Genomic DNA, 15,728 nt, shown 5'->3' with positions numbered 1-15,728 from the left:
GACGCTGGAGACTATCGAGTTTCAAAGCTTTTACGGCGTCTTTCTCCGGGAAAGGATGCTGGAAACCAAAATTATTACAGCATCATTCATCCATTTCCGCAGAGAAATCTTTTACAGAAAGGAAAAAAAGAAACCTGCACGCACTCCATATCAAATAAACAAGCAAGTCTCAGCAAGGGGAAGCAGTCTTTGAACGCGCTCGCAACCACCACAAGAACGGGAAGAGCTCCCAAGCCAGGCCACAGCCGGCATCTCTCCCCCACACAGCGCCTGGCGCGCTGCTGCTCGTGGGCCGGCCGTGGGGAATTGAGCCGTGCTGCTCGGCGGGGATGTTGGGGTGCTGGCACCGCCACTCCGTTCATCTCATCAGCGCTGCTTTACCTGCACCGAGCATCACGCATCCAGGTGACTGCATGGCTGAGCTCCTTCCTGCCCCCAATACCGGGCTCCCACTAAATTCCAGGTTTCAGCATGGGTGAACTCTCATCTCCAATATGCGCTAAACACCTCTGCATCCTGGAATTGTTTACTGCTGCCCTTTTTTTAATACCATCCACAGGTGCATGCCGTGCAGCCCTGCAATCCAACATTTACTACAAATAGAAATTATTTCATTATAATTGTTTCTCTCACTGTTTCTACTTCTGACCTATTAAATACAATAACTTGACATTATTTTAACAAATTGGCAGAGTATGACTTCCCAAACCATGCAGGACGTAATGCACTAGCAAAGGGAAGCAGCCTGTGATTCCAATGACATAATGTTGATTCCCATGCTAAGTAAGGCTTTGAGGACTTACAGAAAAGACAAGAACGACCATGTGAAAGACTAAAGTGTCACTAAATAAAGCTGTGTAGCAAATTTATACTGGCCAGTTATATACCTCAGTAATGCCATGGTGATCACTGTGCAGTTGAAGATCAAAATTTACATCTGTATCTGTGAGAAGTTCAGAGCTCCGGGATCAGCAGACTTACCTCAAATGCACCCAAACCACATGCTAAGGGAGCTTCACCACAGTGCAGTGGGTTCCCTCCTCAACAGCAAAGGAACAGCAGGCACATTTGCTGCTGAACATGTGCTGGACACCAGGCCCAGCACCGTGCTTACAGGTCAGACAGCAGCCGTGGTGATTAGAACCTGAGCACTGGGTGTTGATCTGCTGCACGTTTTCATGGTACGGCTGGCAATGAAGACATACCTTGACCACAAAATCAGTGCACAGTTAAAGGGCACCCATCAAGTGCTTCCTTGCAATGCTGCAGCTGCCCATTGAGCACTGCTGACACGTTCAGAACACCACAACTGCACGACCAGCTCCTGGGAGCCTCCTCATGGGAGGCCGCCCCGCGGCACCACGATGCGTGGCAGCGATGCGGCCGCAGCGCAGTGAGCTGAGCAGCACGTGAACGACTGGCTGCTGCTACTTTGCTGGTGCAGCAAGCTTGCAATTGGCAAGCTGCTGGCCACAGAGGGCCTCCTTCAGCTCTGCAGCCAAAACGTCAAGCTGCAGCAGTGAGGAAGGGTTGCCCTGAAGGCAAAGCTTTCCGAGGAACTGGGGACAAAGCGGTGCGGGTTGCTGCTAGAAGGCTTCCACCTTTCTTCGCTCTATAGTGTTTAAAAGGTGGATAAGGAAGGGAAATATTGATTAGAACCGTGCTATGCTTGGCTCTGTTATCTTTAAAGAAACATCCTGGCCTCACCACAGAAAATTAGGTAAGAGCTACAGCTTTACACTTGGCTGTAACTTCGGAACAAAGGTAAGAGCAGCATCAGGCATACTTCAGTGGATAATGCATCAATTCTCCCAGTGCCAGAACCCCAGACCCTCTCTTTTTGTGGTTCTAGAGCCTAAGAACACTAAATGCAAAGTGCTGCTGCGTCTGATGTCACACCTAACAGTCTGCAACGAGTATCTTATCCGTCACCATCCCAGACAGAAGCGTCTTCAAATGGAAAGCCCTCTTTTCTCCTGAGGACCCACTCGGAACCTTCCCACCTACAAGGCAGTAACGCCATGGTGCCGGGGCTCCTCCTGGGAAGCACGGCCCGTCCTGGGCCCAGCACCGCATGGGCTGCCGGCAGCTACACCCCAGGCTCGCGTGAGCGCGCGGCACCGTATTATGTACAGCGACTCCCATCACGTAACCTGCTCCGACGGGCGAGCTCCCGCTCCTACCAGCAAATCATATGCCCTTACATCCCCACAACGACTCCATTTGCTGTCAGTTGTGTAACGCGGGCAACTTTGTTACCAGCCAAGCGGAAACGACAGTGGGGGGAAATTCTGTGCAAGGAGTGTGACACGGCGCTGGAGAAGGAAGCATTAAATGAGAGTGAGAGGTTATAAGTCTGACAGAAACCTGATCTGTGTTCCCTAATTATGGAGGCTCACTTCCACAAAACTGACACAAATGTTAAGCCAAATTAAATGTTGTCTAATTAACTATCATACACAAGGCTTCAAAGCAGAATGTCTACATGTTATTTAGCAAAGTAACCGAGCCACCAGCAGTCGGCCGACGGGCCGAGGCAGGCCAGCACCCAGGCAGCTGCTGGGCTGAGCCCGCCCCGCCCCACATCCCTCCCCGCAGCACCCACAGCAAGCAGCTCCGTCTCCACAGACGCTGATCAGGAGGTGGGAAGGGAGCTGGTGAGCTCCCAGAGCCGCTCTGTCCCCCAGGACCGGATGGGGAAGGGCTCCGGTTCATGGCCCAGAGGGAACAGCTGCGGCTGCCGTTTCCCATACAAACCACTTCTGATCCCATCTTAGCTTCCCAAAACATGGGTTTGTTTGTTTAGGAAGAGCCACGTTAAAATGCAACAGCCAAAGCACTGGAAAATTGATTAGTGAGAACTGGGGGAGATCCGCGTCCAGCCGCAGTTTAATGGAGAACACTGACCGTACACGGCGCAGACAGAGCCCCACTGTGTGCACGCTCTCAGAGCACGGTGGAAAGGCGTGCTACAAGGAAAGGAAAACTGGGCAAGAAGTGTGAACAAAGCCTTCTATTAACATAATTCCCCCTAATTGTTTTACAACTGTTAAACTGGCAGTATGAAAGGCTCTGCTATTGGTACCAGCTGCAGTCTTCCCTCTTCCTACCCACCCTAAGCTTCCAAACACTCGAGTTACTCAGAAACAAATTGAACTAAACATTCACTGTGAAGCCAAACTTCAAGGCTCTCCTTTTTGCTTACCATCTACCTAGCCCAAGCAGCAGCACAACAGAATTCCTGGGACCTCATGCACAACACACCGCAGAGAGGGCCTTCCCACCCCGCTGCCTGCAGGAGGCCGAGCTCAGAGCTCCTTCCTGCTCTCGCTCACAGTCACTATCCCGTGCCAAGCAGGAAGCGCAGCAGCCAGGTGCCCCCCACAGCACACGGTCACCTTGCTGCACCCAACACTGCATCAGCAGCAATCAAAGGCAGGCAGGCACGCGCTGTTAGCGATGGGGGGAGCCCACCAGCCAGCTGCACAAGGCATTGCTTCCCTCCCCATCCACCAGGTTCAAAATAACTTCTGGCATTCATTGGAAAAGCTGCTTGAACTGAGTACTGCCAACAGCACAGGGGGGAGATGATGAGAAGCTGAAGGGATTCCTCCTTCTCTTACGCCCCCCAAATGGCTATCCCCTTACTGCTGGGAAGAACGGGGTTAAAGAGGAAACTGTGCAGGTCTGAGCACCTTTAGAGGTGGCAGCGTCCCATTTCTCAACAAGTGCCCCTTCCCCATGCCCCGTGCTGTGGCCGTGCCATAGGACCCCTCGCTCTCGCCGCCCTCCGCTCTCTCAGGATGGCTGCGTGCAATTTTCCTCCTCTGAACGCTGCCAACACCCACGAGAGCCTCGTATTTTTCAGCACACAGACTTAATTTTTCCTTTTATTTTAGAGAAACACACCCTTACGCTTAGATACCAGTATTCTCAATTTATAATAGCACTTAAGCTTTCTTTGACATAAACTTGGGATTGCCATAGACAACAGCCTGCTGATCAGCGCATTTGTTGTGCCTGCACAAATGAAGCTCAGCTCTCCTTTTTTACCCCCAGCAGAGACCCCACAGCAATCTCCAGCACCCAAAGAAGTTTATAACATTTCTACTACAAACTTATTTCATTCTGCAATTACCAAATAACATAATCGTTCTAATTATATATAAAGCTTTACTGTAAATTAAGGTTAAACTGGGCTGCTGAAATAAATGCTAATATATTTAATTGTGGGATGAATTATCTTGGCTTCCTTGCCATTCCTCAAGAGCAAGGTTTCCAGACAGGCATGACTGAACACCACCTCCATGCACATCCACCTAGCACAAGCAGCACCGAGCTCCAGGCAGAGGGCACAGTATCCCCGCGTTCCCTGACTTCTGGTGGGCAGCTACCTACTTCCATGAGAAGGCCAAGGTTCTTCACCTCAGTGTTTAAGATGGAGCTGACAAGTGCTCTCTTCTGACACACCTGGTGGAGGTGAGGAGATCCTCCGGGAAGCGTGGACCAAGGGACTGGAAGAGGGCAGCTCTGTCACATTCTGCATTGCTGGAGATGGGAAATGACAGCCCTATCAGAGCATAGGGCAACAAGAGACAGCTACCAAAGGTCCTCCTGCCTCCACTCTGCCTTGCCTGCCTCTGCAGCGGACTGCCCGCTCCAGCATTCATCTCGTCTATGCTGAATCTGAATTCTGATCAAACTTAAACAAGGGATGCTAAGATGTGTATGCGAAGAGGAAACCATCAAACCGCTTTTCCCTCACATCTGGCCTCCAATTTGATCCCAGGTCTCCACCACTGCAATAGCAGCCTGCATTTGCCAGCTCCTGATCTATGCTGTTAGCTTATTTAGTATATGTTAAAGGTAGGTACGGTAAATTTGATTTGCAACCCGTCACGTCTCATTTACGTGATGAAGTCACTGAAATAAAATGCTTCTGACATATTACAGTGGCCTATGACATGATGCCAATGGAAAATGACACGCCCCACCACGCTGAGTATGATAACATTTCTCCGAAGGACCAATATCTCCTAACAGCTACACATTTGTCCAGAAAACATAGGAAGAATAAATGTGATTAAAATACCTTCTCTCTCAGCACCTTCCTCAATGCCCTTCAAGACCAGCCCGGAGCCCAGCAGGTAGCACCAACGTGCTTCCAAATGCAGAGGAGAAGTTTTTGTATACCTTTGCAGAGTAAAAACACACCACTCGTTAAGTGTTGAAATGTTTCTATCTCATATGCACTTTGCATCTGTTCTCCCTGGATCGCAGTCACAGCATCCGTAACGCTGCAGCAGAGGAGGCCATGCTGTTGGACAGCACGGCAGCTCCAGGCCCGCAGCACAAATGAGGGAGGCAGCCCCGGAGAGGCCGTGCCCCGGCCGCAGGGCTGGGCATGAATCAACATCAGAGCGCCATGGGCGTGCAGCAGCTCCCTTTAAGAGACCTGAGCATACTTTATAAGCATTAATGAATTAAGCGTCCAGCACTTCTGCTAGAGGGAAACACTATCCTTCTTGTACAGGCTGGAACTCTGGGCAGAAAGAGGTTAAGTGATTTGTACAGGGTCACAAAATAAATCTGTGTAAGCGGGAGCAAAACTCATGTATTCTGTCTCCAAGTCATGAGCCTTAGTGTGAGCCCATTCTTCATCCACCTCGGTCACACGGGAGCTGGTGCCAGGATCACCAGATAACTGAGACGCTGCAGCTCTTAGCACGCAGCCTCCACCTCCTCCTAATTCTTCATACTTCAGAAATATTCACATTTTTACACATTTTCTTCCACGATAAAGTTTTATCAGCCTGAGAATTTGCAGCAAGGTCGAAGCAATCACGTGTAGACGTGCCACGCGTGCTGTAGCTCCGTGCAGAGCCTGGTCAGAGCTCCCAAAGGCCGAACTGGGGAGGACCCCCACACAACCGGAGGCAGCCCCGCTGCACAGCAGCCCGCTCTGCTCGCCCACGTGCACCTGCGGGAGCTGTGTGCAGGGATGAGCAAGTGGCACTCAGTGCCTAGCGGATCCCAGGGAAGAAGCAAACCCTGACACTGAAAAATATTTTGTTCCTCTCGCCAGCTCTTGTAATGAGATTAAATTAATTAAAGAAAATTTTAGATTGAATACCCAGGGCAAGAAACCAACTTCCTGATATTCAGATGTATTAAGCAATGTAATCTCTCAAAGGAAGCCGTGGAACCCAGATTGCTCAGAGCACTTAAAGCCAGATAGCACCGAACAATTAGTTCCCTTGTCCAAACTGAGACAGACAATTTCTCACCTGTGAACGGGCGCTTTTCCAGCAGACAAGCTCTGTCTTTAGCAGGATGGGTTCTTCCCTCTGTGTGCTCACAGACATGCCCGGGCAGGCGCAGCCCGGGGAAGGCATCGCGGCTGCCAGGGCCCCGCGGCCGCACAAGGCCCCCACGTGGGAGTGGGACACGCTCCTCCACGACGACAGAAAGGCAGGACACCCACAAAAGGGTTCCAAAACAAAGTCTAAGAAGCACAGAGCATCCTGCGCCGGTGGAGGCCCGCTCACTGCTGTGTGAACACACCAGCTGTGTAGGGCTGTGCAAAGACTGGCTCTACTGCTGCACCTCCAGCACTGTGCAGAAACGCCGACCAAGGGCACGGCACGCACGTTTTCAGTGACCTTGGATAAGCACGCTCTGCACGGGTTGTCCCACCTCAGCCCTGGCACCCACCTGTGGGGCACTGCACCCAGCCGCCCACTTCCCCAGGCGAGCAGCTCCACAAAGGGTCTCGCCGTCTTCTCTCCCCCTTGGCACCCAGAACACTGCCAAGCCCTGCAGACACAGCCCTGAAATTCCTCTGCATCCTCACCTGTCTCCCTGGAGCTGCAGCTCCATCTCAGCCCCGCTAATTACCCACAAAGCAGCCACACTTGAGGCACAGGGCAGGGACTGGAACACAAACGCAGCCAAGCTGGGGACATGTCCGCCCACCCCAGCACACGCGGACCCAGACCCACAAACACCCACCACCAGCCCTTCCTTCCCCCCAGATCAAACCAGCACCAAAAAGCAAACCTGCATGGCTTCAGCTGCACAGGTATCCCAGCGATGAAAGCTTACTTGCATGCACAGCCCTCTTCCAGTTCAGAGACATCAGATCCATTTCATTTTCTTAATTCAGGTTGGCTGTGTGATTTCAGCTATTTCCAAGTCGAGCAACAAATGTGTAATGTTTCTGTCTTTCAAGCGAACCAAGTCGCTTTGCTATAATGTGTCTGATGGGTCAAAGTCCTCCTAAATCACGCTCATCGTAAAGTGATACTGCCATCACATAAATTTAAGCCTTTTAGTGCAGGCCTTTCATCAACTCATAATGCTGTCCATGCCGCGAAAGCCAGACACTTCAGAAAGCCTAATTGTAAGTTCAGGCTATGAAATGCTCATTTTTTCTCTTCAAAACTCTTTTTATCACAATTTCTCGTTGCCCTATGGTGTATATTGATTTTATATATTATACAGCGAGAGAGATAATTGTGTGCAAAGAGCTGCGTGTCATTTAGGAAAAAGGAAAATAAATAAATCTATTTAGTGATACCAGGAGACAAGCTGAGAGAATACACATAAGTCTTGCTAGAAAAATACACACCAGTTGCAGACTCTCCTGTAATCCAAATCGTAGCAATTACAAAAGTAGTGGCCAGATTACAAAAATACATCACTCAACCTCACAGACTTCCTGGGGACCCCGTACATTTGTCTAAACCACATTCTAGCCTTCATTCTTCATCTGCAGCAAATCTAAAGGTGGGTGTCCCCTTTGTCAGTGTATCATGAAAACTGTACCAGGTGGCTAATCCTCCTTAGGGAACTTGAACCTTGGCAAAGTATCTACCAGAGTCTGAACAGATGCTTAGGCACTCATTAACCAATTCATTTCATCGTCACATACGCTACACCAGTGTAACATTAAGAGCCTAACCACCCTTATTCCCCACCCCCAAAACGGAGAGCTGAGACTGAAAATCTGCCCTTCATTTATTCAATATGGCCTAGGTTTGTAATGCAAGTTTAAGTTTTCCAACTGTCTGGAAACATGCAGATCAGCAACACAGCACAGCATGAACCCAATTTCAGAGTTTTCAGAACAGTGGGATGCAATTTTTGAATGTATTTTTGTGGTCCAGCTTCCCTATTTATAATAAAACAAGTAGCAGTAGGAAGCTCCTCTCTCCATGGGTCCAATTCTGCAACCACAGTTAGATGAGTTGTCATCCTTATTGTATTGACAGACTCATTGCTGTAACATCATGCCCTGCTGCAGAATCGGGCCCTGAAGAACACAGAGAGCTCGAGGAGGACTTGAACCTTCACTTTGCCCTTCAATGGCACAGTGGGTTTAATGACATTAGCAGATACCCACAGACTCAGGATCTGGCTTCAGTTAAGCAGGGGAAAAAAAAATAAAAAAGAAAGAAAGAAAACACACAGAACACAAACCCTAGAAGACATCCAGGAGAGACCTATCATACTGCAAGTTTGTGCATTTCTGTGTGCATTCGGCTGTTTTTAGGAAGTGCACCAGAAGTAACACCGAGCAACCCTGGGCTAGGATTAGCCAAGGCCGAAGCTCATCTCTTTCAGCTTTTGTTTTAAGGCAGAAGTTGGTGGCGGAGTAGGTTGTGACACGCCTCCAAAGAGAGGATGCTGACAGAACCTGCAGCAGAAAAGGGCGCTTCATCCTCAACTGGAGAGTTGAGGAACCAGGAAGGGTCAGGGACTGCCTCTGGTTTTTACAGCACTGGGTACAGAAATGGAAAGAAAAGATGCCAAAAGGCAAAACTGAAGCGGACAAAAAACACATCTTCATGGCTAACAATGCCATGGCTGGCAAAGCAGGCTCTGCCCCTGCTCAGCTGCTACAACCCCACACCTCACAGAGGGACAGGAGCTGCTCCTGGCAGTAAGGGAACAGAGCCAGGCCTCGGGAACCTGGGGCGAGAGCAGCTTTGTAGAAATGGACTTGAGAAGATGGCCAGAGTAGCGAGCTCTCGGACCATGCATAGCAGCCAGCAACGGCACTGCTGTCCCACCAATACCAAAGCATTGCTGCCAAGGGCCCAAAGCCTCAAAGGGAGGGCATGAGGGGCAGCAACACCGTGCAGTTTACAAGAACAAGAGGCGGTCAGAATTTTCACACTCGGCAATAACCCGGGGTTGCATCGCAACCTCAGCGCCCAGTTCGCGAGCCACGGAGCGCAGGGCCCGCCCGCAGGGCTCGGGGTCAGCTCAGGACGCTGCGGGGAGCTCAGCCCGCGGGAGCGCGGAGACACCAACACGGGGCACAAGCTCACAGCTCCATCAGAGGCCAATTTCTCGAACGCTCCCTGTTCAGGAAACACCCGAACCCCAAACTCCTTATCCCCGTGACGCCAGCCGTTCCCCAGCACCCCACAGGTGTTTATTTGTGGCCCGGCCTCGTCCGGCACCGCCTCCCGCTTACCTGAGAGCCCCTGCGGGTCCGGAGGCCGAGGCAGGCCCTGCTCGCAGCTCGCTCAGCCCAAAGCCACCCGCGAAAGCGCTGAGGCACATCTCCAGGAAAACCCCAGCAACAGCCCAAACCAAGCCGTGGGCGCGGGGCCGAAGAAGAGCGACGAATTTCGCACGGGCTGAGGCTCCCCACGCGCAGGGGCCGCGTCCCGGGGCGGGGCCGCCATCTTGTGCGCAGGGCGGGGCCGGGGCCGCCACGTGGCGCCGTTCCCGCGCGGCCCAGCCGTCATGGCGGCCCGTGCTGCCGCGCGTGCCGGGCGGGCGGGCAGCGCCTGCAAACAGCGCGGCAGCTCTTCCACGCACGTGGCGCCTCCTGAGGAAATGCATCCTCAGATATATCGGCAAGGCGTGCCGTGCCCAAACACAGTATTATTTTATTCAAGAAACACGAGTGGCTTCGAAATGCCCTCCTTCCCCTCCATCCCAAGAAGAAAAAAACCAGAGAACTGAAGTCAACGTGCTTTATTCCTTCTCAGCACCGCACCTCCCGACAGCCCGCGTGGCTCAGAACAAAGGCGGGGGGAGAGAGCTCGGAGCGGAGCGCAGCCCGGCGGCGCCGCGCCCCAGCCCTGTGCTGAACCAATCCCCCGGGTCCCACCATCCACCAGCGCGGCTCATTACAGCCCAGCGCCCGGCTTCTCACGTCGTGCTGCCGCTGAAAGCGCGCCTGCTTCAAACGTGATTAAACGTCAGACAAACGAGAGTTGGCTTCCCGCTCGGCCGTGCCGCCCCCGCTGTGGTACTTGGGGAACGCGGCCCGTTTCCACGGCTCACGGCCTGAGCTCGGCCCAAGCGTTCGTGCCGCGCGCCCTCAGGAGCATAAATCCAGGGCGCAGCGTGCGACTGCTGGGATTCAAACTTGCAGATCTCTCACCAACGAGTAATGTGCTAAGACTTGCTGTCCAATGAGGTGTCTTATTGAAATATCCCAGGCTGCTTCACTTGTCACAGCTGTCGTTTCAGCCATTTGCACTTACACTGTATTGCTTTCATTACAAAAATAGAAATTTGTGTCCTAAGTGCTGTTACATTACTAATGCTAAATATTTAATTCCCTGGGGCTCTAATTATGGTTGAGCACTGGCAACACTGATTCTACTTTCTAATAACAACTGTAAAAGCAATTTGAGCATTTTTCAATTAATTAAATACATAGTGTACGAGTAACCTCTTGTCATTTTGCCCTCCAGGACCTGTGCTAATTTGTGTGGAATAAAATGTTTTGAAAATTAACTGATATACTAGTCTGATCCTTGTTGTTCTATTAAATTATGGCCTGCCAAACGAGCCTTGTGCAATAGCTACATACAATACAGTTTCCTTATTTATGACGGTGTAGCGGTTTGTTGGGGGAAAAAAAACAACCACCCAACACACTTCTCAAGCCATTTCCAGAGACCGTGTTCGTGAGGCCTAATTAGCAGGAAGGAGGTGGTCTATGGGTGCTATCAACAGCAGACTTAGAGCACAGCAGCTCTTCAGCTATGAAAAGCAAAGCCTCCCTCCACTTTCCAGACCTCGCTTTCACCTTCTTTCAGATCTGAAATTAAAAGTGTTAATTAAATGACTCTCTCCTGTAAAACTGCTACGGATTAGTTGGTAGTTTACACTTTAGCACAGGGGAATCGCCTCACAGTGTTGAAGCAGCACACGAGTAGTTTAGGAACCAATTTTTCATCTTCAACTTGCAGAGCCGGTCTGTCGGATGAATTTATTGGAATAAAGAAATAGCTAAAAATACAGAGCTTCTCACTCCCACATTCAGATATAAAACTAGTTTCTACTGCATATGCTAACAAGATGCTAAAATTAAAAAGTGTACATTTTCAGTTTATAAAATACAGCCCTAGAAATACAAAACACCAGTACACAACTGCATCTTATGCATCCCAGTAACAGGCACTAACCTTTTTTTTTTAATATTAAAAATAACACAAATAATTATAATGCTTTCTGTAAAGAATTAGCAAAAAAACCCACAAGTTTGAAAACTTGTCCACATTTTTTATTCATAGCCACTGAATAATATTCTTTCAGCATAGACTTTAATACTGCATTCTATTGTATTTTATAGTATGCAATAATAGTAAGTCAAACATAATGTCTGAAAAGTGCTTGGAGTTTAACAGTTTACATGTCCCAAAATAGGAAAGAGAAAGCATGACGGTTTTAAGCCAAATAATAGTAAGAGCAACACTTTTGCAACCACACAAAATACAGATGATACACGATGCTACTAAAAATTTAATGCTGCCAAAGCATGTCTTACCTCTTACTAAGTAACACTGACATACTGGGCTTTTCATGTAGAAGTTACCAATGATTTAATTACAATTATTTTGAAAGAAGACTTAAAAAAAAAAAAAAAAAAATCACCTCCAGCCACAGCGCTGGTCAACACTGTGACTCTGCGACTTCCTCTCTCAGCACGGTGATGGAGATGGCTGCGCTTTAACCTGGAAGCATTCAGAAAACAAGAAAGAGCACATTCACATCAGCACCTGCCTCCCCTGCTGCCCTTGTCCCTTTCCCACTGATCCCAGGCACACAGCTTCCACCCACCTGGCACCGTCTGGGGCTGGCAGAGGTGTGGCTGCTGCTGATAGTGTCAGCTCGGCACTGGGCTTGTTCTAAGGAAGAACCTGGCCTTCTGATATTTTCCACACCTGCCCGCTCCTTCGGGAAAGCACTTTGCACACGTACCTACCTAAAGCACGCTCGCTGATAAGGCTGTGTGCTTAGCTGCGTGCAGCGCTGGTCATCCACCTCTCACTGCAGCCCAGAGGAGCAGAGTGTACTTGGCAGGGTTCTGCACGCCACGAGCTATGCAAACGAAGTGCATGCAAAGTGAGCTAAGGAATGGCTTGATCTTGAGAGCTGCGCGTTTGTGAACTCTGCCTTAAACACATCTTTGTAGCTTTAAAAAAGGAATGGCAGACAGAGCGTTCTCAAATGGACTTAAAATTGTTCCAACGTGCTGCAAAAAGAAAGAAAAGGAAAGGAAATGGATCGCATCACTACAATTTACACTATCAGTCGTATCTGTTTGATAGCCATTTTGAGGAATTGCATGTATAATGCGTTTAGTCACTGTGTGCTGCAGTTATGAGTCTACTTTTTCACAACTCGTAAGGCATTATGCACACAGAGCATTGCACTCATCATATCATTTAAAACAAAACTTTTTTTTTTTAAAGTCTCCAGTTTACTTTACATGAGATTCCTTGCTTGCTACACCAAACTCTCAGACACTAAGAGCTGCAAGTCAAACTGAGTAGGATTGCATTTCAGTTTAAATAAAGAAACCAACTGCAGGATTCCTCTGGCACCAAGCAAACTAAGATCCTCAGTCAGCATTATAACACTATTTTTCTCCAGATAAATAAAAACAGAACATACAATTACTGTCAAATAAAAGTGTTCAGATCTCCAGCATTTGTGTGCAGGTGTGTCTATGAAATGCACACAATATAGAAAAAACAAGGGCATGAGCAATGGATCACAGTAATAGTTCCCTTCTTAAAGACAGTTTTATTTAACAGTGTAAAAATTGAAGTTATCTTTACTAAAGATTCTACTACTAAAAGTATCTCTAGTTGTCTGACTGGCAATAAATCCTGGAAGCATTCTGCTCACATACTGGGTTTTAAAGAACGTGCAGCATGTGTCAACTTCAATAAAAGTGGCGCAGTTCTTTAATTACCCCGTTCACCCAGGAGCTGCTTTAACAAAGTATTTTTTCCACACGTGTAAAACTGTAAAATAAAAAAAAAAAAATCAGTCATCTGTGTGCAATGACTACTCAGCATCTAACAATAATGGATATACTGAAGAATAGAGATGTGAATTATGCCAAGCCTATAATTCTCAGTGACTGACTACAAAGCACTTGTAGTCGGCATTAAGCTTTTAAAACTCTAACCCTAATCAATCATAAACGTAGGAATAAAAACTTTGTGGTCTTTTCTGAAATCTAAAACACTAGTGCACAACTTTAAATAATGGTTCTACTTTTTCTGAATCACACAGCATTCTTCCCGTGTCAAATATGTTCTTCTGCATGAAAGCAGGCTTGCACATACACGTCAAAACATAACAGCACTCCTTTAAACACATGAGCTAATTATACCTGGCATCTGGGACCTTGCTGATAACGTATTGCTTGCCTTAGAGCAGAAGACATCCAAGCTGGCCAAAACCAAAGTTGCACAAGATTCAGAAATCAAAGTGCAAACAACTGCTTCCCTTCTCCAGTGCTCGTGCCCCCGAGCCTGCTGCCAAAGATCCCGTACCATCTCCCCAGGCTGCAGAGAACTTTGAATCGCATGACTTGCACACATTTATTTCAGCCCGGGTGACAGCACAGCAGCAAAAAGCCCATCAAAAAGAAAAAAAGGCAGATAACCGGATGCGATCAACTTGCCATCGTTTTTTTGTGATGTGTTAGTGAATGGGTGCCAGCTAACTAATCTTAGCAGAGAACAAACCTAATTTATACACAGCAGGACGCTGTCAGATTATTTTAAACCTAATAATTATTTCTAGCAACGAGGCGACATTACACTTTGTAGCAGTATACAAAAGACAGCTGCTCTGAAAAAAATTCATGTGCTGTTCGATTAACTGGAGCTGGGAGTGGAAGGACGGAGGAAATAAACCCACCCAACGCCAGTGAAACATCACACTCCAGATTAGCTGGTTTTGTTCCGTTTGTCCCAGATGTTTTTGTTGTTGTTTTTAAAAAAAAGATTTCAGAAAATTTGAATAGCAGCTTAGTGGGAGCTGCCATGCCCCAGCTGTTTGTTACACCAAGGGACCTCCCTCTCTTCTAAGCCAAACACATGACTAAGGTGACTCAGTCTGACCCCAGGTGTAACAAAAGCCACAGAAGCTGCAAGGAATTCTCCCACCCCACTCATTTGATCAAAAGCACACATCTATGAAAACATTCCACGAGCTTTCAAGAACCTAAAATCCTAGAAAATCTACCATTCCTTTTCTAATAATTTCTCATTATTTATTACTATTATTAAAAATTTGCACCTCAGACTGTCATTAACTGATTTTTATCTCCATACACCACCAGCACATATTGTCTTGAAAATGTTTTGCTATGTCTGGAATATGAAAACAGTCCTATAACATCAACCGCCATATTACAGACGTACAGATTGCTTTCAGGAATGCATTTTATTCAACCAAGGTTGAACTAAAGTTAAAGGAGTTTGAAAGTAAATGTACAATGCTATCTAAGAAGGTAAACTGTGCTTTGTCCAACATAATTGTGGCAAACAGAGAAATCATGTGTTTGTAATAATAAAAATAAATTACGAAATGCCCAGGATCCTGGGGTATTCATACAGAATGCAGCAACCACTGAAGAGCCAGAAAGTCTAGTTGAAACCAACCTATTATTTGGAGTATTTATAAGAAAATATATAAATATGCCTGCTCCAAAATTGTATTTTGTTTTCTTTTTAGTGCTACATAAACAATGTGACAGTCTTAACTATAGTACTTGATCATTTTAAGTGCTCGGACATAAAATTTTACTCATTGGCATAACATAGCCATGACAGTGCTCTACATAAAACAGATGTTATTTTACAGTACTGGTTTAATTATGTATAACTATATGGTATTAACACTTGAGCAGACAAAAAGGGTGGTTAGAAAGTCATAAGCATTTCATTAAGTATTTTAACACGGGTCCGACGACGGCCCACATTAAGACGTGAGAATTCCGGGCTGGCTGAAGGAGCTCTGTAGCCCTCAGCAGCCACAGGAGATGTCTCAGCAGTCCTTGGGGCATGGCGATCCACTTCTGAGCACAGCACAGATGCTGAGAGCTCAGCAGGGCCTGACCTCAGGCTGCTGTCACAGCACTCAGCTCCCATGCCTGGAGCCGCCCTCACCTTCACCTTAGAGGCTGGACTGGTGGCAAACTGAGCATTTTGGAAATTATGTGGCTTGCCTCCTTGAGCTACGCGTGCACTGAGCACTGTTCTGCAAGTAGAAGCTAACATGATTAAAGAACAGTTTGATAGATGAGCGCGACTTTTTCCTCAGTGTATAGCAGTACATAGCCAAATTAACTGGAAAGTTGGCAGGAAAGCAAGAGGTCTCACACAGTCATATCACATCTACTACATCTTTTCATACATATAATTTTAAAATACTAGCCACTCTAAGTTTAT

General features: G+C 47.8%; 2 long non-coding RNA genes across 18 annotated transcripts in view; both read right to left on the bottom strand.

The window, feature by feature from the left end:
• LOC110404340 overlaps positions 1–9,687 on the bottom strand; it is a 231,108-nt gene extending 221,421 nt beyond the window's left edge. For all 3 annotated transcript variants that reach the window (XR_002442161.1, XR_002442160.1, XR_002442162.1), the window contains exon 1: positions 9,485–9,687. This is a non-coding gene — a long non-coding RNA (uncharacterized LOC110404340). The remainder of the gene's footprint in view (positions 1–9,484) is intronic.
• The window catches only part of LOC110404434, a 244,144-nt gene continuing 238,200 nt past the window's right edge, over positions 9,785–15,728 (bottom strand). For 7 of the 15 annotated variants that reach the window (XR_002442235.1, XR_002442225.1, XR_002442226.1 and 4 more), the window contains one exon: positions 9,786–12,508. This is a non-coding gene — a long non-coding RNA (uncharacterized LOC110404434). Of the gene's footprint in view, positions 12,509–15,728 lie in introns of all 15 variants that reach the window. The other 8 variants (XR_002442233.1, XR_002442232.1, XR_002442229.1 and 5 more) reach the window with 5 other exon arrangements.

This window comes from Numida meleagris, chromosome 10 (genome assembly GCF_002078875.1).
Source record: "Numida meleagris isolate 19003 breed g44 Domestic line chromosome 10, NumMel1.0, whole genome shotgun sequence".
NCBI classification, from domain to species: domain Eukaryota; kingdom Metazoa; phylum Chordata; class Aves; order Galliformes; family Numididae; genus Numida; species Numida meleagris.
This window is presented reverse-complemented; position numbering and strand designations above follow the sequence as displayed.